Source organism: Panthera tigris, chromosome B4 (assembly GCF_018350195.1).
Source record: "Panthera tigris isolate Pti1 chromosome B4, P.tigris_Pti1_mat1.1, whole genome shotgun sequence".
Taxonomy (NCBI): domain Eukaryota; kingdom Metazoa; phylum Chordata; class Mammalia; order Carnivora; family Felidae; genus Panthera; species Panthera tigris.
In genome coordinates, this window is record NC_056666.1 from 93,096,960 (window position 1) to 93,119,735 (window position 22,776).

At 42.5% G+C, this 22,776-nt stretch overlaps 1 non-coding gene and 1 pseudogene across 1 annotated transcript; one reads left to right on the forward strand and one right to left on the reverse strand.

Moving 5' to 3' along the window:
- The first annotated feature begins 925 nt into the window (after positions 1 to 925).
- The window catches only part of LOC102954737, a 34,203-nt pseudogene continuing 12,352 nt past the window's right edge, over positions 926 to 22,776 (forward strand).
- On the reverse strand, positions 4,684 to 4,853 carry LOC122240691. Its single transcript, XR_006220461.1, has one exon. It is a non-coding gene; the product is annotated as a U1 spliceosomal RNA (small nuclear RNA).

A 22,776-nucleotide genomic window follows, 5' to 3' on the forward strand; every position in this document is an offset into this window, starting at 1 on the left:
CTACAGTTGTTAGTTGGTGCCACCCAGTTTCTTTTTTTAGTTTAATTTTTATTTTTTTAATGTTTGTTTATTTTTGAGGGGGGGGGAGGGGCAGAGAGAGAAGGAGACACAGAGCTCAAAGCAGGCTCCAGGCTCTGAGCCGTGAGCACAGACAGAGCCCAATGCAGGGCCCTAACTCACGACCTGTGATATCATGACCTGAGCCAAAGTCAGACACTTAACCGACTGAACCACCCAGGTGCCCTGGTGCCACCCAGTTTCCATCTGCCTTTAACTATACCTGAGTAGGATTCTTTAACTCACAACTTTTTGAAAATAGCAAACGGATTAACAACCGAACGCACAAAATGGAATAAGCGCTATATGCTGTTATAGTTTTATGACTATGAGCTACCTTTAAAGTGTGTGTGTGTGTGTGTGTGTGTGTGTGTGCATGTGTGTGTGTCGTCAGAACTGTAAGTAGACCCACTCAGGAAGGCACTGCTGGGATGGTTAGGTAGGGCTGGGGAGGAAGATCTCAAGCAAGCCAAGGAGCATGATTAACTCAAATCTACACCAGAGGTCCCTGGGCAGCAAAGAAAACTTCTCAGTCCCAATGCAGTGTGGCTCCTTTTCTCTCAATACCCAGGATGAACACGTCTACCCACCCACACCCCCCTCCCCCGGCCTCACTCTCTCCCTGTCAGCTTCTGAATGGCCAAATCCAGCTGTAGGGGTTTGTGCACACAGAATAGGATTCTCAGTTTCTGCCTCTTATTTCTCAGAGCTCACCCTCCAAGAGCATCGTCACACTGAACAGATTTTTTAAGAGATTTGCATCGCTTCTCCGTGCCTTCCTGCGAATGCCAGCTGCTGCCGCTATTGTGTAAAAGACACACCCCTCTCTTGCTTGCCTTGGAGCACTGCCTCTGCACTGGGCTACAGGATGACGCAGGATTTCACAACCACCCTCTCCTTTGGCCAGGAGCGTAGAGCTTCCAGGCAGCACACGTCCTGCAAATGGCCCCACTTGGCCTACACTAAAACGGTCCCTAGGATCAATTCGATAGGTAACTAACAAGAGATACGGGAAATGGGGAACAGTGCCAAGGGTCTGGCTGGGCTGGATGTGACGTGTGAGTGGCAGATCATACCTGCATTTTTGTGTCTTCCTTCAGCATCACTGTGGGACTAGAGACTAGGAACAGAGACTAAGAATATTACGGATGGACTCGTGTTGGAGTGACTCATTGGGCATATCAGAAAGGCTGGGGGCATTCCTACTCCATGTTCAGAGAAATTCCACGTTGAAAAACTGACCACAAGAGGTGCCTGGGTGGCTCAGTCGGTTAAACGTCATGATCTCATGGTTTTGTCAGTTCAAGCCCCGCGTCAGGCTCTGTGCTGACAGCTCAGAGCCTGGAGCCTGCTTTGGATTCTATGTTTCCTTTTCTCTGTCCCTCCCCTGCTCACACTCTGTCTCACTCTGTCTCTCAAAAATAAATGTAAAAAAAAAACTGACCATGTTTAAAAAATTTTTTTAATGTTTATTTATTTTTGAGAGAGAGACCGTGTGAGCAGGGATGCAGAGAGAGAGAGAGAGAGAGAGAGAGGGAGACATAGAATCCGAAGCAGGTTCCAGTCTCTGAGCTGTCAGCACAGAGCCCAACCCAGGGCTCGAACCCACAGACAGCGAGATCAAGACCTGAGCCACAGTTGGATGCTCAACCGACTGAGCTACCCAGGCACCCCTGACCATGTTATCCAGGCTGAATAAAAAAACACTAATGTATTCAGGAAAGTGTCCATATCCCAAGTGAAGGACAAACGCTTAACTAATTGGAGGTCCTAGGGAAAGGGTCTATAGTGTCTGGAAGATAAATTTCAATATAAAATAATCAGGAATATGAAACAGTAATTTTACATACACATAGTAGAAAAGCATGCTATGTTTTTTTTTAATTTTTTTTTTTTTTTTTTTTTTGGAGAGACAGAGAGAGAGAGAGAGACACAGTGTGAGTGTGAGCAGGGGAGAGGCAGAGAGAAAATGAGACAGAATCCGAAGCACGCTCCAGGCTCTGAGCTGTCAGCACAGAGCCTGACTCGGGGCTTGAACTCACAAACCGTGAGATCATGACCTCAGCCGAAGTCCCACGTTCAACCGACTGAGCCACCCAGGTGCCCCAAAACATGCTATGTTTTTATCCATCTTAAATCTCCTATTGAAAATTTAAAAGTAAAAAAAAAATGGAAAAAAAAAAAACAACTTCTCATGACCCCACTTTCCCTCTAGCTAACATCGCAAAACAACACTCCTCCAAAGAGCTGCCAACAGGTTGTCCCTAATTCCTTGACTGCTATTCTCTCATACCACCCCAATCAGGCTTCACTTCCATCACTGTGATGAGTGAAGGGCACCAATGACCTCTTCCTGGAAATATTTTCCTCATTTGGTTTCTGGGCCTCTGAACTCTCTTGCTTTTATCTCTCTGGCTCCTCCCTAGTCTTTTTGTTGGTCCCATCTTTTCTTCTCAGCATGTGACTGGTATAGTGCCCTATGCCTCCATCTGTCTCTTCTCTCTCCCTTGGTTGTCTCATCTGATCTTACAGCCTTGTTTGCCCTACGACTCCCACCTGTGTATTCCAGCCAGGCCTCGGCCCTCGTCTCTGGACTTATACACCCATCTGCCTTCTCCTTCCCTACCTGTATGTCTACTAGATGTCTTGTTCTGCTCTCCCACACCATTCCGTCTCCAACACCAGGCTCACTCCATCCACAGCCCTCCACATCTCAAATGATGGCAATTCCATGACTCCAGTCACTGAAGCCCCAAAGCTTGTCGTCACCTTTGACTCTCCTTTCTTTCATATCCCATATCTGATCCACCAGGAAATTCTATTGCATATACTTTCAAAATGTCTCCAAAATCTGATTGCTTCTCCCCAGTTTCATTCCTCACTCCCTGGTCACCATAATTCTCCACCCCCCCTTAGTTGTTATTGGCTCCTAACTGGTCATGTCACTCCTCTGCTCAAAATCTTTTAGTGGCTGCCTATTTCTTTCTGAATAAAAGCCGAAACACTTACAGTGACCTGCCAAGCCCTATAGGATCTTGCCCAGTTATTACTGATCTCACTTTTTACTATCCTCCCTCTCACTCACTCTACTCCAGTATTTTTGTTTTGTTTTGTTTTACTGCTCCTTGAGCATAGCAAGCATGCCTCTACCTCAGAGCCTTTGCCCTGGTATTCACTCTGCCTGGAATGTCCCCACATGTCTGCATGGCTCCCCTCCACCCCAACCTTTTCTAGTATCTTCAAATGGCATCTTCTCCATGAGGCCTTCTTGAGAACCCAATTTAAAACTATCTACTGTATCCCTACTCTCCCTAGCATTCCCAATCACCCTGCCTTGCTTTATTTTGTCCTCATACTCCTTACCACATTCTAACACATTGATACCATAAAATATTTACTGTGTATTATTTACCACCCCTGTTTTGTTCACTGAATCCCAGCCCCTACAGCAGAGTTAGCAAATGCTAGGATTTAATCAGTATTATTGAATGAATTAGTCATACTAGTTATACAATTATACTTAATTATTGAATTTCAAAGCAATTCTTTTTACAAAGCCAATAATTCCATTATTTTCATGGAATAGATTAAAATTACACACTGTCATTAACAACTACTAATTATTTTCATTAATTCAGTGTCACTTGGCTGAGAATCATATAATCCTCTTCTGCAGATTCCAAAGTACCTGTCCTTTCTAAACTTGCTACAAGGGAAACTCTCTATCTGTACCCAAACACTGCCCGTATTATAAATCATAATAACCAGCCTCTGTGACTCAGACACTGGAACAATATGGCCACACACAGGGTTGTGGGATCAGGTTGCCACGGTAACCCTCTACTCCCATCTTCTCTGAGTTTAATTGTTCAGTTCTAAAATTGCACACTCTTGAGTTCAGCCTGCTTCAACTCTGCCAGGCCTTAGCTGGCAGGAAATTAAGTGACAGTATTATTATTCACCATAATTACTTGCTAATGATAATTTATATTTAGAAATATGAGAAAATATAGAAAAGAGATATTTAGGAGAGCTTTTCAATCCATCTAATGCTGTTTAAATACCGGTACTAACTTTGCATGTTGTGAGAACACTATCTTTACTTTGCTGGCCCCCATCATGCACCACCCTGCCCCATGATAGACCTCTACCTTTCAGTTTATTGTGTTCCAGTGTAAGATAACTGAACTTGGCTCCTTGGTCTCCAGTCTTTTGGGAAACTCAAAGAAAAAAGTTGTTGGAGACTATATGATTGATATAGTTTAAGTTGTGGATAGTAAGTTTCCAGTTATTAAAAGGAAAATGAGCCAACAAAAAAACTGTTCAATTTCTTGATTATTTGGGAAAAGTAAGATAATTATCATTAAAAAATAATAAATCTGTAGTAGGTCAGGTAATAAAAATAAATGGCAACTTTTTAAAATAACCTTGTCCATTTTCAGGAACATAATTGTAATCTTTATAACCAAGTTAATTTCCTTAATAATGGCCTGAGGTTTTTTCATTTTTTGGTTTTATCTGTATTTTTTTAATGTTTATTTATTTATTTATTTATTTCTGAGAGAGAGAGAGAGAGAGAGAGAGAGAGAGAGAGAGAGAATGCAAGTGGGGAAGGGGAGCAGAGAGAGAGAGAGAGAATCTTTTTTAATTTTTTTCCCTCACTATCACAAATTATGCTGTCGAGTTTCCCACATTTGGGGAAATCGCAGGGGTCACCACATCTGGAGTGCAATGGATAAGGCTTGCCCTGGGAAACCACCTTTGTGATCATGGTATCTCCCCTGCCAGGTAAGTATTTTTAAATTTTTTTTAAATGTCTTATTTATTTTCAAGAGGGAGACAGAATACAAGCCAGGGAGGAGCAGAGAGGGAGACATAGAGTCTGAAGCAGGCTCCAGGCTGAGCTGTAAGCACAGAGCCCTACTTGGGGCTCAAACTCATGAACCGCGAGATCATGACCTGAGCTGAAGTCAGATGTTCAACCGACTGAGCCACCCAGGTGCCCTTGAGAGAATCATAAGCAATCTTAAGCTCAGTGCAGAGCCCAACACAGGTGTCAATCCCACAACCCTGGGCTCATGACGTGAGCCGAAATCAAGTCAGACACTTAACAGACTGAGCCACCCAGGTGCCCCTTATCTGTATTTTTCAAATCAAAGAGAGCTACCAGCTCCGCACTTAAGCCATAACCCTAAGCCTTAACAGATCCTGGAAGCCTGGATCAAGCCAAGACAGTGGGCATTAGAGGGGAGGAGTGCAGATGTGAAAGGTATTTGCGAGATGGAATCATCTGTGAGTGCATACACGTATGGAGAGAAGAGAACAGTAAGGTTGACTCTCAAATTTCTGACATGAGCGAGTGGGTAGAAGAGTACCAACCATCGAGTTAAGGCACCTAACCTGGGAAGAGGCTTTTGCAGGAAGATGAAGATCTTTCATCATTTGGGGCACGTGGCCCGCTGGATGAATATGGTCAGTAGGCAGTGGTCAGATGAGAGGCTTGGACTGGTACTGTAGATTGAGAGTGAGCTGGGTAGGCCATAGAAACCAGTCCAGTTTCCAGATTTTGTGAGAATAATGACTGGGGGCTCTGCAAAGGCTATGTTTTATTCTACTTTATTCCAACCCTGTAAAGAATATACACCCACTGAGGTTACACAGACATGTAAACTGGAAATGGCCCCCTAGGCCAATGTCTGGTCCCAAGAGTCCCTAGGGGTGAGGAGTCTGTAGGTCAGGAGAAGCAGAATCGTGGGGCTCAGTCTGCTGTCTTTTGTCCTATTTTAGGCAGGGCTTGGGGTAGTCCTTGGGGACCTCCTGGCCCCATCTTTTCTTCTCAGCATGTGACTGGTATAGTGCCCTATGCCTCAGTCTGTCTCTTCTCTCTCCTTTGGTTGTCTCATCTGATCTTACAGCCTTGTTTGCCCTATGACTCCCACCTGTATACTCCAGCCAGGCCTCGGCCCTCGTCTCTGGACTTGTACACCCATATGCCTTCTCCTTCCCTACTTGTATGTCTACTAGATGTCTTGTTCTGCTCTCCCGCTCCACTCCGTCTCCAACACCAGGCTCACTCCATCCACAGCCCTCCACATCTCAAATGATGGCAATTCCATGACTCCAGTCACCGAGGCCCCAAAGCTTGTCGTCATCTTTGACTCTCCTTTCTTTCATATCCCATATCTAATCCACCAGGAAATTCTATTGCATATACTTTCAAAATATCTCCAGAATCTGATTGCTTCTCCCAGTTTCAAATGTCCAGCTTGTCTCCATATAAGGAATTTCTTGCTGCACCTTAGCAACAGACTTCTGCATTTTATTTCTTGCCATACATTTGGCCTATTGGAGGTTTCAGTATATCAGGCCTCCTCCAGGGAGTTATCAGCACATAAATAGTAAACTGAGGCTTTGGGCTTGGATGAAATCCCAGGAAGGACAGAGTGAGGAAAGAAGGGGGCAGAGATGGAACCCTGGGGAACCCCAGCATCTAGGACCAGAAAGAAGACCAGTGAAGGGAACAGGGAGAAAAATGGTGGGGCAGATGGTGTTATGCAAGTCAAGGGATGGGGGCTTCAAGTAGGGAAGAGGGTTCTACTGTGCCAAATGCTGCAGAGAGCAGTTAAATAGGGCTGGAGATGAGCCCAATGGGCTTGGCAGTTAGGAGGTCACTGTGACTTTGGCCAAGCCAAGTCTTATTCCTTCAAGTCAAGGAGCAATGCTGGACCAAGAGGTGAGGATAGGAATCTATGTTGAACTGGCTACAGGAGGGAGTCACAGGATTCAGTAATTTTTCTGTCCAGAAAACATAATTTATGTTATATATATTATATAAAATATAATTTATACTGAAACTATTTGCAGGTTTTAAGCCATCATTTAATTCATTGTCTGTACAGATAATATGGGGGGGGGGGAGAAGAAAATACACCACAATTCTCACAGTGCTTGCAGTAGAATAGTGAGTTTATGAGTGTGTCTCCCTTTTTCTTCTCTTCTTCCTTCTTCCTCAAATGTTTAGTAATATGCTCATGTTGCTTTCAAGAGAAAAAAACGTTTGAAGGGTAACAAAAGCATATCTTGCAAGGTATTCACTGGCAAATTCCAAATGAGTAAGGGATGACAAATATTGTTTCCAACTTTATTTGAAACTTTTACTCAGGTCTATTTTAATGTAGACGATTTGCATTTGAACATCAGAGAAAAAGTGTAGGTACGATATTTAAACCATCCACATAAGAGTAAGCTCTTAACCCTAATGCGTTTTAGAATCACCTAGAAAGCTTTGCAGGAAGTATTGATGCCCAGGCCAATTATATCAGGATCTGGGGGTAAGGAGCACCTGGCTGGTTCAGTCAGAGGAATGTGCAACTCTGGAGCTCAGGGTCATGAGTTTGAGACCCATGAGGGGTGTAGAGATTACTTAAATAAAACTTAAAAAACAAAACAAAACAAAGAATCTCTGAGGGGTGAAGCCTAAGGTTAGGTATTTATTAAAGCTACACAGGAGATTCTACATGCAGCCAGGAATGAAAGCGGCTGGATTAAGCTGCATAACAGGACTGTGTCTAAAAAAATCATTCCATTCTCTTTCCTCCTCCCCCTTCCTTTATAGATCAAGTCACCCTGACACAGTTTGAATGCATCCTATACCATTCGTTCTATCGGTCTGTAATTATTTATGTACGTATTTGTGTGGCTTTTCCATTAATGTCCGTTTCCCCACTAGTCAGTGACTGGGGTGATGACAGGGACCTGATAGTTTTATGTACTTTACCAAGCTTCCAGCACTAGCCTGGCAGAGTGTAGTTGCTCTATAAATATCTGTTGAATGAATAAAACAGTATCAAAACGTTTACAGATCAGATGATGGGTATGTTTCACACTGGAAAATAAATTTTGTCTCTTCTCTCCCAAGGTGGGTCAGACTGGCCTGAAGGGAGAAATGGAACCAAAGGGAGCCACAGTCTGGCATTAGGCTCAAGCTGGCTAAAGCAAAGATGAATGGAATACACATTCACGAGAGGCCTGCTAGGAAGCCAAGAAGGACCTAAAGCTTCAAATTCTAGAGACAAGAATGAGAACAAGAGAAGTCTGGGGTTTGCAAGACAGACACAGGAAGCAAGTTCAGAGGGATACATGAAGAGCCCCCATCCCCAGGGCTGAGAGCCTTTTATGATGCCCAAATCCAATTTCCTGAGAGTTAAGGGCACCTATGCTGTCCAGACAAATTCCAGAAGGACCTTGTGAACCCCGAGATTCTATGACACTTAACTGTCAGATCAAAAAAATTAGATGATCGTGAGAAAGTATAACCTTTCGTTTCATGAATAAAACCCCCAAATCGGTGAACCGATACTGTGTTCGTACATTCCCTGTTTCAAGAATGTGCACAACTAAGGGGAGAGAGGGCTTGAGATGAATAATAAATATAATGCCTTATTTAAAGAATATCTTAAGTCTATAATAGCTTCCAAAAATGTTGCATGGAAAAGCAAGTGTTTTAGGTAACCCTCATTTCTAAAATGATTCAGACACATGATTGATTTATTATTTAAAATAGTCAGAGGTTTAACTTTCCAAAGGTTGATTCTAAACACATTCACGCATGGCTGCAGGTATTGCCTACCTAGATATAAAAACAGAACTCGCTAGAGATTGCCAAGGACACATGAAGAACATCCCACAGTCTGTAAGTTAAGGGACAGTTTGTCCTTATCTTCCTATAGCCATTTACCTTTTTGTTTAATACATCTGTTTGAGTGGGGTCATTTGGGATAAAACCTTGTAAATAAAAGAAGAAATTAGCAATGAAATAAAGCTTTTACAATTGTTTGAAAAGGGACCAAAGTATAGAAACCCACTTTTGTGAAAATGGCTAGAAATGAGAATTCTAGGTAAATTTTGAAAGGATAATAAGAGGTGTCATATTCTGAGAACTTCATCATGTAAACTGCATTTTCAGTGCAGTGGAATTGAAGCAGAAACAGGATTTTACAATTTCCAACAGGCTGGAGAAAAATTGTTTCCAAAAAGAAAGATTTTCTTAGTAAGTGTGAATTCTATTTTTACAAAGTGATTTGAAATCAAGGTTGTGAATCAATGAAGCGAACCACAAAGGATACCGACGGCAAGCCCTTTAATCAATAGGAACACAACTGTACAAGGAGTGGGTAGGCAATATGTTTCTAATCCTTAACATATCTTTAGTGGAATACAGTCCACACAGGCGGGAAAGTGCTCCCCTTAATACCACAGATTTCCACTCACAAAAAGCTTTCATACTGAAGCAAGTGACAAGATAGAGTGTGTCTTTCTTCTCCTGGAGTCCCCAGCCTGTGTGGGAACGTGACTGATGTCGTGTTCTACCCAGCGTGCAGGATGTCACTTGACCCTCCGCTGCACAGACTGCCTCTGACATTTCTTTCTGAGCCTGCTTCTTTGCTGCTAGCCAATCCTTTCCCGAGACAGGAGCATCCATATTCCACCCTGCTTGTTGTCTGCTCTGCCACTTTGTCTGGCTCCAGCGTCCTTGCCGTATGACCAAGCTCCCATCTGGCTTCCTGAGTAGTTCCATCAGCATTCCTGCCATGACAGAGCCCACAGGAATCAGCAGAAGACAATCACTACCAGCATAGCCTGGGATGCAGATGTTCACAAACCTCTAGGTAATATCCATCATCATCCGGCCCCAAGCTGGACGCGGCTGAGGAATAAATGAGTAACGCAGATGCTGCTGTTACTGAGAATGAGCCAGGCAGAAGCAAGATAGAAGTCCCAGGCAGACTTAGTAATTATTTATCTGCTGCCTGACTGTTCTTACATAAGAGAAAAGTAGCTCTTTGGTGTGAAAGGGGACACCTGAACTTAGAGCTGGTTGGAGTCCTGGGTCTCCCCTAGATCAACTATGTGATCTTGGGAAGGTATAATTTATTCATCAGTACCTAAGTTCAGCATCGCTGGGAGAGTTAAATGAGGCTCCTCGAGCTGAGCCAGGAGGTGCTTACGCCCATCTAGATCACCTCTCGGTGGCTTTGTGTGAAGCTGCTCTAATTCCATCTTCCCCAAGGCCCTCCACTCCTCAGTCCTCTCCTGGCTCCAGTTCTCATTACTGAACTTAGTACCTAAAGTATTCATGAGCTAATGCAACATATACTTAGGGCTCCTATTGTGTCCTGGACTGAGTGAAATGGGTACATTCCCTGCACTCGTGCAATTTACAAGTCAAATTGAAAGAACAGACATGAATTAAAAGATGATACAGGTGAATGAGTAACAAGCCCGGGGAAGTGCTGTGAAAGAGAAGGGCTATTGGAGTGAATACCAGGGCAACCCGGGCTTCAAGGAAGGATTTCCCAAGGAAATGATGGTTAGACAGAGAGATGAAAGATGAGAAGGAATTAACTAGATGAAAGGGCACTTGGGGAGGAGGTGGCAAAGAGTGTGACATGAAGAACTGAAAGAAGCCAGGGCAGCTGGCTTGGCTTGGAGACCATGCTTGGGATTTGGCCTCTATCCTGAGGGCAATGGGGAATCACTGAAGGGTTATGAGTAGGCTGACAGCAAAATCAAATCCGCATTTTGAAAAACCCACTGGGTGCTGTGTGAAGATTATATTGGACAATGAAAGAGTAGAAGTGCAGAGACTTGTGTGGAGGCTACTGCCGTGATCTGGGTAAGAACTGATGATAACCTAGCCTGAGGTGGTGACCAGCACAAGACAAGCACTGGATACTGGGGTGAACAGTACAGGCTGAATCTCTCCCCTCATAGAGCTTATGGGGAAGACATTAAACTAGTATTCACAGTGGGGACGAGTACGATAATGGGTAGAGAGTTCTCCAAGTGTACCAGGCAGAGGTTCTAGAATACTCTGCCAGTACTCCATCCCCTCCCAGTCCTGGAGCCCAGCTTTGAGACAGCTCTTCCCAAGGATAAGGTCTGTTCCTTGAATCCCAAGTTGGTGGCTCATTGATAAATCAGCCAGTTGCTGACTCATGCCTGGATTTCTGACTCTTTTTGGATTTTACCTCTTTGAAAAAGTGGACACCTGCTAAGCATCAAACTGCTTCCCATATCTGTACCTTTGTTCTCACCTTTCCAAGCCCTGGTCCAGACTAGAACCCATAGAACATCCAAGCTTGCCAGTTAGGACCTCTACTGTCAGTAGGTGTGACCAGGTCAGTCCAGTGTCTGATCCACCCCAGTGAGGGATTCTACACAAAATCTATGCTAGACCTTCTCCTGGTTAGACCCCTACCGTGTCCCACTGGTTCCCAAAATAAGGGATCAACTCTCCTCTAGCTATTCTTGATGAGACACTTTCATTAAAAACCTTTAGTTCCAGCTATGGAAACTTTTAGAAAATAGGGAAATTATACTTGCTCATCTTGATAGACTAATGACCAGTTTTGTTAAATTATTTTTATCATGATGAGAATGTCATAAAAACTTTGTTAATGTACATAAAAGCAGAAAAGAGATATTACATTTGAAAAGCACTCAAACAAAGTATTTATTGATATTCTTTTCTGAAATAGGTCACTTTCTGAAAAGACCAAAACCATCATGGCTTTCATTTTAGATTTCAGTGTAACAGAAAAGGAGATCCCGGTAAAAATCCCAAACTGAGGAAGATGTAACATGTAACAAAGGAGTGGAAGCAGAATATTAGAATACGTGGTTAATTATGACTTTTCCACCTATAAAATTCCACGTGATACAGTGAATAAAAGAATTGTGCATGTTCAGTATTGTGGAATGATAATTTGCATCGATGGTGCATTAACCAATTCAAGCAAGCTTAATGATGACAAGCTTCGAGAGGAAAATAAGACTCTGGCTCAGTTAGAATAATGATTAATTCGCAACTGCAATTAACACTTTGGTCTCAGTAGAGAAGCTAGCTGGATGTGCGGCAGTGATGTAATCAGACTGTTTATGTCTGGGTTGAGCTGCATCAATGATGTAGGACACAGGGTACTGAATCTCTATTTTTAAAAAAAGAAAAGACAGGTTTTTTGGAACTAAGATTGATACAAAGATTTGTCTTTATGATATAATTTAATAGGTATTTTTGTACAGAACTAGGATCCTGCCTCCCCCATCAAACATACTACCATCTTTCTTCTGATTTCTTCAGGAAACTAACAAAAGACACGCAGGGATCCATAAACCATAACTTTTACTTAGGGCTCTCCCTCTGATCTTCTGTATGCTTGCAGAGCATTTCATGTAAATAGCTTCAATGTCTGGATTCAGATTTGGTTTTTAATGTGTGTTCAAAGGCCAGGAGCCCAGGAACGTGCAGGTGTTACTGAAATGACTGGCGTGTGATTACTGATGTTTCCACATTAGGCACAGATAAAGAGCGACTCTCTGGTTTATGGTTACAGCAGCTCTTTGCAGGGCCTGCCTCTGCAGTTTGCCTCTGGGAGTCAATAGGAGGGCACTTACCAGTCTGAGTGCCTTCTCTGCCCTCTGTCACATTGCTTGCCACACACTGGATCACAATCTATCCTCAGGGCCGACCACCAAGTGGCTGACTGAGTTAAACATTCATAGCAACTAAACCAGATCACCGCCAGGCTCGGTAATCAGTTGTTCCATAAATAGTGACCACAATGGCAAAATCCACCAACTAGTCAAATTTTGGTCGATTTGTTGAAGCTGGTAGCAGCTTCTGGTTTGGTGAGGGGCAGTGTGAGATGTGGAATAAGGGGTTATTAAGGAATCAGCCCAAACTGGGTTGGAATTTTTACTGAGCCTATCAACTGGATTGGACTGTTTCTTGACCTCTTTGACCTTGAATTTCCTTATCTGTAAAATGAGAGATAAGAAAGCCTACTTTGTAGACTGTTGCAACCATTCCAGATAACATATATAAAATTCTATCACAGAGGCTGGCATGTAGTAGGCACTCAGTAAAAGGTAGCTGGTTTTTGAGAACCCTTCAATCCATCCTCCCATTGGTGTCAGATGATACCTTCCTTACATACAATTTTCATGTTGCCTTTTTCTGTTGGCAGTTTGCTATCTAAATATATCTTCCTGGTCCATTCACTGTTATGCAAATGATCCTTCCTATGCTTGCCTGGGTTTTTCCTGGCCTGAAAAGTTCTCTTCATTCGCCTCTGTTTATCCAAATTGTTCCCATTTTTTGTTTGTTTATTTTGTTTTTTAAACCCAGCCCAAGCCCTAATTCCTTCTTTAGGGAAAGCCTGACTCACTGGCTTCCCACTCTCTTTGGTAATTGTTCCTGTAGTTATTAGTTCACTCTAAGTCACATCAGGATTTCTTTTTTTTTCTTTAATATTTTGTCATGTTTATTTATTTATTTTGAGAGAGGAGAGAGAAGAGGGGAAGGGGCAGGCAGAGAGGGAGAGAGAGAATCCCAAGCAGAGATTATCTGGGTTATCAGCGCAGAGCCCAATACAGGGCTCCATCTTAAGACCCTGAGATCATGACCTAAGCTGAAATCAAGAGTAAGAGGCTTAACCGACTGAGCCACCCAGGCACCCCTAAGTCACATCAGGATATCTTGGGTGCTAACCTTTTCACCAACAGATGGTAAGTTCCTTGGTGCAAGGACGGTATTACAAATTTTATCTTCCATGGTACTCAGTATAAAGCTAACCACATAATAGACTCTCATATTTTGGTTTACAGATACAGCATTATCACCTTCATGTTGATTTTACTTGATGACTAAGTACCTGTAATATTCATACTTTTGTTGGACCCTAGAACACAGCTTTGAATGAAACAGAAGTCAAACTGGTTTTAAAGTCTTAGAATTCAGCTATAGAATCACAGAAACACTGCTTGCAAGCCATAAGTGTCCTACAAATTCAATCTGACCCCTGTAATTTTACAGTTGAGAAATGTGAAGATCATAGAGGTGAAATGACATGTCCACTGCAGCCAGTTCATGTGGGATCCAAAAGGACAAGTTGAGTTTCTGACCTCTAGGCAGTGACACAAGAAGGGGGCAATTCCAGGAATGTCTAGTACTGAAAGGTACACACAATTAAGTGGATACTTGTAAAGGTTAATTGACTGTGTCAACTTGACAGGGCCATGGGCTGCCCAGATATTTGGTTAAATGTTATATGGGAGGACGGTTTGGAGGTTGTTTCTGAATGAATATTTGAATTGGTAAAATGAGTAACGCAACTTGCCCTCCCCAGTGTGGGTGGGTCTCATCCAATCTATTGAAGTCCTGAACAGAACAGAAGATGGATTCAGAGAGAATTTATTCTCTTCCTGACTGTCTTCAGTTTGGGATGTTGATCGTCTACTGACTGTGGGCTCAGGCATGGGAGGAAACTTGTACCATTAGCCTCTTGGTTCTCAGGCCTTGGGATTCTGACTGGAATGGTACCATCCGTTCTCCTGGGTCTTCAGCTTGTTGACCAATCTTTGGACTTCTCAGCCTCCATAACCACATGAGCCAATTCCTTATATATAATAATCATATATATATAACTCATTGTGTGTTTTCCACAGGGCCACATAAGCCATCTGAATCTTAGTCCTTCAGTTGTAAAACAGAAAAAAGGAAATGGGACTAGACACACATGCCTTGCCCCTCACCGGGTTGGTGTCAGATTTTAAGGACATAAAGGATATAAATGTATTTCATACGTAAAAATTAGTATTAAGATGTTGTCAGCTTTTCTGGGTGACTTTTAAAATATCACAGGAAGGCCACACATAAATGCTGTTGGCTTCCCAGCCTAGCATCTTTACGAGAGAACTTAGAAAACTGGTAGATGGATACTTTGCTGAGGAAGGATTTTGTACAATAAAATAGTTTCTCCTAATTAAGTAGCAACTGCAGTTTGTTTCTGTTCCTAACAAAAATCAGAGCTGTGGGGCTAAAAAGTATTCTGGTACCTTGCTTGTTCCATCTATTTTCCTTCAGCAGGAGCACCTTGAAGCCACCTAAGGACTTAAATGACAGGAAGAAAGAAAGAAACAAAGAAACAAAGAGGAAGGGAAGGGAACTGGAGGGGAAGGGAGGGGAGGGGAGGGGAGGAGAGGAAAGAAAGAGAAAGAAAGAAAGAGAATGAAAGAGAGAGAAAGAGAAAGAAAGAAAAAAAGAGAAAAAAAGAAAGAAAAGACAGAAAGAAGAAAGAAAGAAAGAAAAGAAAGAAAGAAAGAAAGAAAGAAAGAAAGAAAATTAAGTCAGGGCTTTTTGTTATAGTAGACTTTCCTTGTCATGGGGAGGAAAATACCTCCAAATTTTTGGGACATTTGCCTAACTGCATAGATAAGCTTTTAGAAAGGGCTGATAGTAAGTCTTCTGTTAGGGGTTTCCTTGTTATCTTAAAGGGACAGGATATTTTTATTTTTATTTTTTAATTTTTATTTTTTAAGGGAGATAGAAGTTTATTGAATACACCACAAGGGAGCAGTGGGCTGGACAGTGGAGAAGAGGCTGTCTTACAGATATTTTTATAGCATTGGTTTTCATTCCGGTTTATGATATTCTAAGGCATCTCCAAAATCTCTAAACCAATTACTTTTTATTTACTTTTTGGTTAAAAAATAAGAAGAGCTCACAGAGTATTTTTAACAAAAGTGTATGATTGAAGGGTCTCAAAGTCAAACAACTCATTGTTTGATTCCAAGAATGCTAAGGATTACAGCCCAATATTGACTGAACTAAGGTATACAATAGAGTGAATGCAAATCAGAAACATCAGGCTGCAGAGAGAGGACCAGACTGAAGCCAGAGTTTTAGGAAGAGATGAGCTAAGCTGTACAACATCTGTGACTGATAGAAGTAAAGAGTAGGTGAAGTTTCCCCAATTGTAGATAATCCAGACTTGGCTGGAGAGCACAGTTATCTGTGCTCAGAAACTACCAAGTGGATTCCCAGGAATCGAGTGGCAGCAAAGAATGCCATCACGGAGAAATGGATGAGGAACATCTAGAGCAGTGGTTCTCAGTTCTAGCTGTACATTGAACCATCTGGGGAGACTTTTTAAAAAAATCATGATATCAGGGGCGCCTGGGTGGCTCAGTCAGTTGAGCGTCCGACTTCGGCTCAGGTCATGATCTCGCACTCCGTGAGTTCCAGCCCCGTGTCGGGCTCTGTGCTGACAGCTCAGAGCCTGGAGCCTGCTTCGGACTCTGTGTCTCCCTCTCTCTCTGACCCTCCCCCATTCATGCTCTGTCTCTCTCTGTCTCAAAAAAAAATAAATAAATGTTAAAGAAAAATCTTTAAAAAAAAAATCATGATATCAGTCTATCACCCCTTAGATTCTGATTTAATTGGTCTAAGAGCCCAAGCACACGTGTGTGTGTGTGTGTGTGTGTGTGTGTGTGTGTGTGTGTGTTGTTGTTGTTCTATTTTAAAGTTTCTCAGTTGATTTTACTGTGTAGCCAGCAAAGAGAACCACGGGTCTAAGTTATCATAGCTACATGTGATTAACAGCTATAACTAGGGTCATCCCTTCTCTAGACCAATCCCATACCCAAACAGTAACTCTAAGTAAGGAAGTTAATATATGGGTGCTGTTGACTCTACTCTGACCTAAGTTAAGTACGACTTTTGCACCTGGGCAAGCAGGGCCCTGGTGCTTCTTCTTTGTAGCACTTTCCTCAAAATTTTCCCGTCTCCATTCAGTGCATGGAATCCAAGACTAGATCAGGATTTGTGTGGATCCTGGTCTCCACTTCTATTTGGGGCTTCTCAGCACCATACCCCCCAACCCTTCCTACTCAACCAGAGGGGTTGGCCAAATGACCCAAAGAGCTCTGGTATCTGTACCTTTGGAGTCACCTTGGAAGCCCATGAATAGCTCCAGTTCCAAGAAGACAGTAAACATATGGCCCCACTGGCCAACAGGCACTTTTCTCCTTTGCAATTATGTGAAATTGGGCCACTAGAATGGTGCTGACACATTGATACCAAGTGACTCAAATTGGCCCATATACCCAGGAGTGATCTTAACTCATTCCCTTGAAATAATCCTTGTATCTTCCCATGTTTCTTTACAGTTTCTCCTTTCGCCAGCTTCCCCCAAACCAAATTTCTTCTGATACCTCATTCTCTGCAGAGTCTGGATTTCTTGCCTCTAAATCCCAGTGTCCTCATGACTTAGGCATTAATATCAGCTGACGACTATCTTCAAAACCAACTGTATATACAAAGACCTTCCAGGTATTGGTGATTTAAGTCCCACTGATTACCTGTCTTGAGCCCTAGATACCCAGGATTCTGGATTCAGCACAAACAATTGTCTAATGGTATTTCCATATTTCTCTCTCCCCTCCCAACCTTTTTACCTCTTTCTCCCATGGAAGCTGATGTCCCAAATTCAGTCTTGTCCCCTGTCCTTGTTCCCATGTTCAGACTTGCAGGCTTAACAGTGAATCTACTTACATTCTGGTCCTGGCCTCCAGTCTATACTGATTGTCCTTATTGAAGACCATAATTATGACAGATGCTGTAAAATTCTTGCTAGAGCAAGAATAAGCATCGGGATGTAGACCCTTCTAAATTTCCCAAAGCAGGTAATAAAGAACAAATGAAATAACTGTTTTTTTACTGACATAACTGATATTTGCTGAAGCTATGGCCCAAGATAGTGATGATAGCGGGTAACATTTATTAGTCATTTGCTCAAAAATAATTTCTCTCACACACACACACAAACTTTAGATTTTACAGAGTGCCTATCATATTCCAAGTACAATAACCCCATGAGTTGGGCATTTTGCTGTTATTGTTATTTTTCAGATAAGGAAGCTAAGGCAAAGAGAGGCTGAATAATTTGCCTATGGTCAAATTAGTACTAGAGTTGAAGCAAGAGACCAGCCTGTCTAACACAGACCCCTGTCTGTTACCACGTCAAAACACCACCTCCTGATGGGTTTTACCTGAAAAAGGCAACTTTTCTTTTCTAACACGTATACCAAATAAACTCCGAATATTTGGAAGGATGGTGTTTTCCTTTTCTACTTAAATATGCAAACCCATTGGGTCAGTGAAGATTCTCAAGGAAGAGTCTAGCAATACGTGCGGAAAAATTGAGAATGAATTGCGTACGTTAAGAAAATTTCTGATAAACATTAGTTTTTATTATTGTATAGAGATGTTTAAACATATATTAAAATTTATTTTCATTTTAAATATTAAATTCATTTGTGTGTCATATGTTTTATTGTTCTGGCAACTGATGCCTATTTAATAAGATGCTAGGCTCCCAACTACCATCCCGGCAGGCTTCCTTCTGACAAAGAAATTCAAGAATGATGCTGAAGAATAATCCCCTCTTCCTTCTGCGCTTACACCCTCTCCCCCCATGTTACCCTCCCACTTGAATTTGCAGTTAGTCAAAATGTATCTAAATTCTAAGATCAAGTAGCAATGGAAAAAGTGGCTTATTTTTCCAAGTCTGAAAATCTGACGTGTGTCTTTCCAACCACCGTAGCTCATCCGGTCTAAGGCAAACTCCCTCCGTGATTTATTTATGTAATTTAAGGATTCCTGAGAATTCCCATTACTGAATAGTCAGTTAGGAGTTTGTTACTTTTCCAATCTATGAAATTCCATAGTGGGAACATTTAAACAGACTGGAGGAGAAGAGTTTTGCTGAAGAAGAAAACTCTGTGGTAGATTTTAGATGTGATTTGTTAAGTAACATAAATCAGCATAAGAATCACTTTGGGGGCACCTGGGTGGCCCAGTCGGTTGAGCGACTGACTTCGGCTCAGGTCATGATCTCACAGTTCATGAGTTCAAGCCCCGTGTCGGGCTCTGTGCTGACAGCTCAGAGCCTGGAGCCTGCTTCCGATTTTGTGTCTCCCTCTCTCTCTGCCCCTCCCCTGCTCGTGCTCTGTTCCTCTCTGTCTCTTAAAAAAATAAAATAAAACATTAAAAAAAAAAAAAAGAATCAGTTTGGACACAGTACAGAGAACAAAAAGTAAGCTATTTTCTTCATAAAGGAACACTGTAGCAACAGGACCATAACCTTCTTATGGCTGATACCTAATGGTTGAACAAAGTATCTAAACATGTAGGTTGATTATTTATAAATGAATATGTAATACTATTATATTATTATGATGATGTTTATTACTATGTTATTTTATTTTTTAATTTTTTAATGTTTTTATTTTTTTATTTATTCTTGAGAGAGAGAGAGAGAGAGAGAGAGAGAGAGAATGAGCAGGGGAGGGGCAGAGAGAAAGGGAGACAGAAAATCCAAAGTGAGCTCTGCACTGATAGCACAAGCCCAACTCACGAACCATGAGCTCATGACCAGAGCTGAGGTTAGATGCTCAATCCAGTGAGCCACCCAGGCACCCCTGTTATTTCATTATTTTTGATGTAAATGTAAATTTATTATATAAATGTTTCAAGAAATACAGTGGATTTTTTTTTTTTAGGTAAATTCTTATGGATCTATCATTTGAGAAGGATGATTTTATACACTTCCAGGCTCAGGCCAACATTGATAGGCTGACAACAATTGAAATACTACTTTGGCGTGGTTGCTAAGCAAGACTCCTCGCTTTAAAGGCAAATGCACTCTGTGTCTCTTACTGCCCTCTTTTGGCCGGAGCAAGATGTGCTGACTTGAGTGGAATTGTTTATTCAGTAACCTAAAGATCTGATTGTAGTAATAGATGTACAAGGCACTCCGTACAGGTTACCCTCCAGAACACTTTGTTCTTAAGATTTGACACTAACATTAATTGCCACCTACCATAGAGTGTGGTGGTATGTGAAAATATTTCTAGAGATGAACCCAGAGCAAAACACCTGTAGATGCATCATTTCATTTGACAACCCCCTAATCTTGCAAATAGGTAGTAGAAGCTAAATTCTACACAAATTTGAGTTCAAAGTTTGTGCTTGTCCCACATCACCATGCTGCTTGTCTTTCCTATAATCAAAGCAGGTGTGAGGTCCCTCCACCACATTATTTCTTCTGCCTAGAACACTTTCACTTTCCTAAGTTAAAGAAACGACTTTGATAACTACTCATCTTTCATAGTGGGATGCCACTAAATATTTTTTAACATTGGTAAAACCAGACATAGGGGATTATTTAGAGGTAACAATCAGGAAAATAGAGGAATGAATAGTTAAAAATGGTTATCTAACCAAGTGGGGCTAGAAATGGGGCAAGAAGGGAGACAGGAGTCATTTAATTTTTGTATGTGTGTGTACCAGTTTTATAATCATCTTCCTAAACGTTTAAATCTTTCATAAATAGTGTAGTTCAGAGACACCTGAAGAATCATTCCTGTGCCTGGGGAATGGTAAGGTGTTGTGGTATATATACTAGTGAGGGTAAGCTAGCTGCTGTAATAAGTTGATCCCCAAATGCATGATGGCCCCAACACCATGGGAGGTTATTCTCTCTCTCAGAGCAAGGCAGTTCCAGGTAAGTGAGGCAGCCCAAAAGAATGGGAGGAGGGGAAGAAAGAGATGCTGTGTTACACACAGTTATTCAGGGACCCAGCTGGCAGAGGCTCTGCTATCTTCAGCACCTGGTTTCGAAGGTCACCTGAGAATCAAGAGCAAGCCAACAGAAGGGAAAAGAACATGGACAAGTATGCACGGGAGGATGTTTATGGGCCAGCCTGGTGGTGGTGCACCTTACTTCTGCTCACATTCCATTGGTTGGAACTCAGGTCAGGTGGCTACACCTAACTGCAAGGGAGGCTGGGAAATATGGGTCAGCAGAATACCCAGGAAGAAGAGAGTGTGGATTTTTGGTTGGCAGATAGCAGTTCCGTCACAGGCGATAGCCATATTTACCTCTAAGGTTCCTGCTTCTGGGGACCCACAGTCGTGTCTAATGATACTAGTATAAAACCTTTCTCCCCAAGGAGAGACTGTAGAAGATGGTTTGGGTACATCTCCTTGGCCCAGCTCTGATTTCAGCCAAAGTTGAGCAGTTCTCGCACTCACTGCCAGTATCCCACACTGCGTGCCCTTGGGACCCCCAGCTATTCTGCCTCTGAGGTTTTTCTGAAGCCACAAGAGTTGCTTTATCCCTTGCACAAAACAGCCCTAAAGTACAGGGGAATCAACACCCTGGGGACAAACCTGTACCAATGGTGGGCAGAGCAGGTGGATTCCAAGGAACATACTGCACGGGTTTTCAGAAAGTTTCCAGTGGAGTCGAGCCCCAGTCACTTGGTGGTAACTTAGGTGACTAATGAGCCACTTACTTTTTCCTCCTGCCCTGTGACACTCTCTGCTTGCTCCTCATCCCTGCCTCAGTCATCTTCCAATTGAACTACCTGAACTCAAGTCCTTGTCCAAGGCTCTGCTTTGGGGAAGAATCACCCAAACTAAGACAGAAGAGTTAAATGCTTCCCCTGTCTTCTCAAAAGAGGGTACTCTAGGAATTTAGGAACCTACCCTGAGAAAAGACCAGGGAAGGATTTCTCCTCTATTTCAGAATCCTAGGCTCGAATCTGTAGAAGGTATTACTGGTGCAGCTTGGAGGTGTACATAACAGATACCCGGCTTAACTCCCGAACACTTGCTAATATTCTCTCCCAGTGGGAATTGTACACTTGACAGAATAAGGCCCTTTTCGGGACTGTAAGAGCCATAGTCTATGTGATTTGTTTGCAAGAAACAGAAACCGCTTCAAGGTGGCTTAAGGAAAGAGTTTCATTATGAGAATTCAAGGAACTTCCAAGGAATTAAATGCGGGAAGTATAGTCAGGCCACATAGCAACTGGAAACCATTGAGCAGCTATTTCTCTGGCTTTCTGGGGCAGTGTATTCTCTCACCTCAGCTGTATGTCCACTTCAGTCTCTGAAGTCTGGCTTCTGGGCAAGGCTTTTATTTCTGTTCCTCCATAGTATATTTCATGTGGCTTTGCATCAGGAAATGCGCCAACCATAGCTCAAACACCGTATAACCATAATCTAGTGCCTACCTCTGCAACTGGGGCTTGGCATATGTGAGGGTTGGAGAAATGGAAGTCAAACTAGAAAAAGAGGTTGGCTGTGGCAGAGAAACTGAGGTGGAGACAGTGTTGAGGTGGAAACTTTGGGCCATAGGGACCTCAGCAGAAGGGATCAATTTTCTTCATTAAAGGCCAAAGCAAGTTAGAAAGGGAGCTAGAGAAGGTTTGAGTATAAATGTCTAAGGTAGAAGGCAAAATTAAGGCTAAAGCTGGATAGGGGTGTCTTGCTGTCTCAGCAGGTAGAGCACGGGACTTTTTGATCTTGGTGTTGTGAGTTCAAGCCCCATGTTGGGTGTAGAGATTGCTTAAAAAAAAATAAAAATTTTTTAAAAAGGCTAGAGCTGGGGGTGCCTGGGTGGCTCAGTTGGTTGAGCGTCCGACTTCGGCTCAGGTCATGATCTCATGTCCGTGAGTTCAAGCCCCGCGTCGGGCTCTGTGCTGACAGCTCAGAGACTGGAGCCTGTTTCAGACTCTGTGTCTCCCTCTCTCTCTGACCCTCCCCCGTTCATGCTCTGTCTCTCTCTGTCTCAGAAATAAATAAACATTAAAAAAAAAATTAAAAAAAAAAAGCTAGAGCTGGATAATGAAAGGAACTGAGGTGAGTTGTGGCACAAATGTTAGAGAGCAGTGGTGCCAGGCCAAGAAACATATGTGTCTATAGCTACAAGTGATAGAATGCCCAAGTGTGGCTTAAACAATAAGAATATTTAATTATGTCACATTAGAAACCTGGACATGGGTCATTCCAGAATTGGACAATAAAGG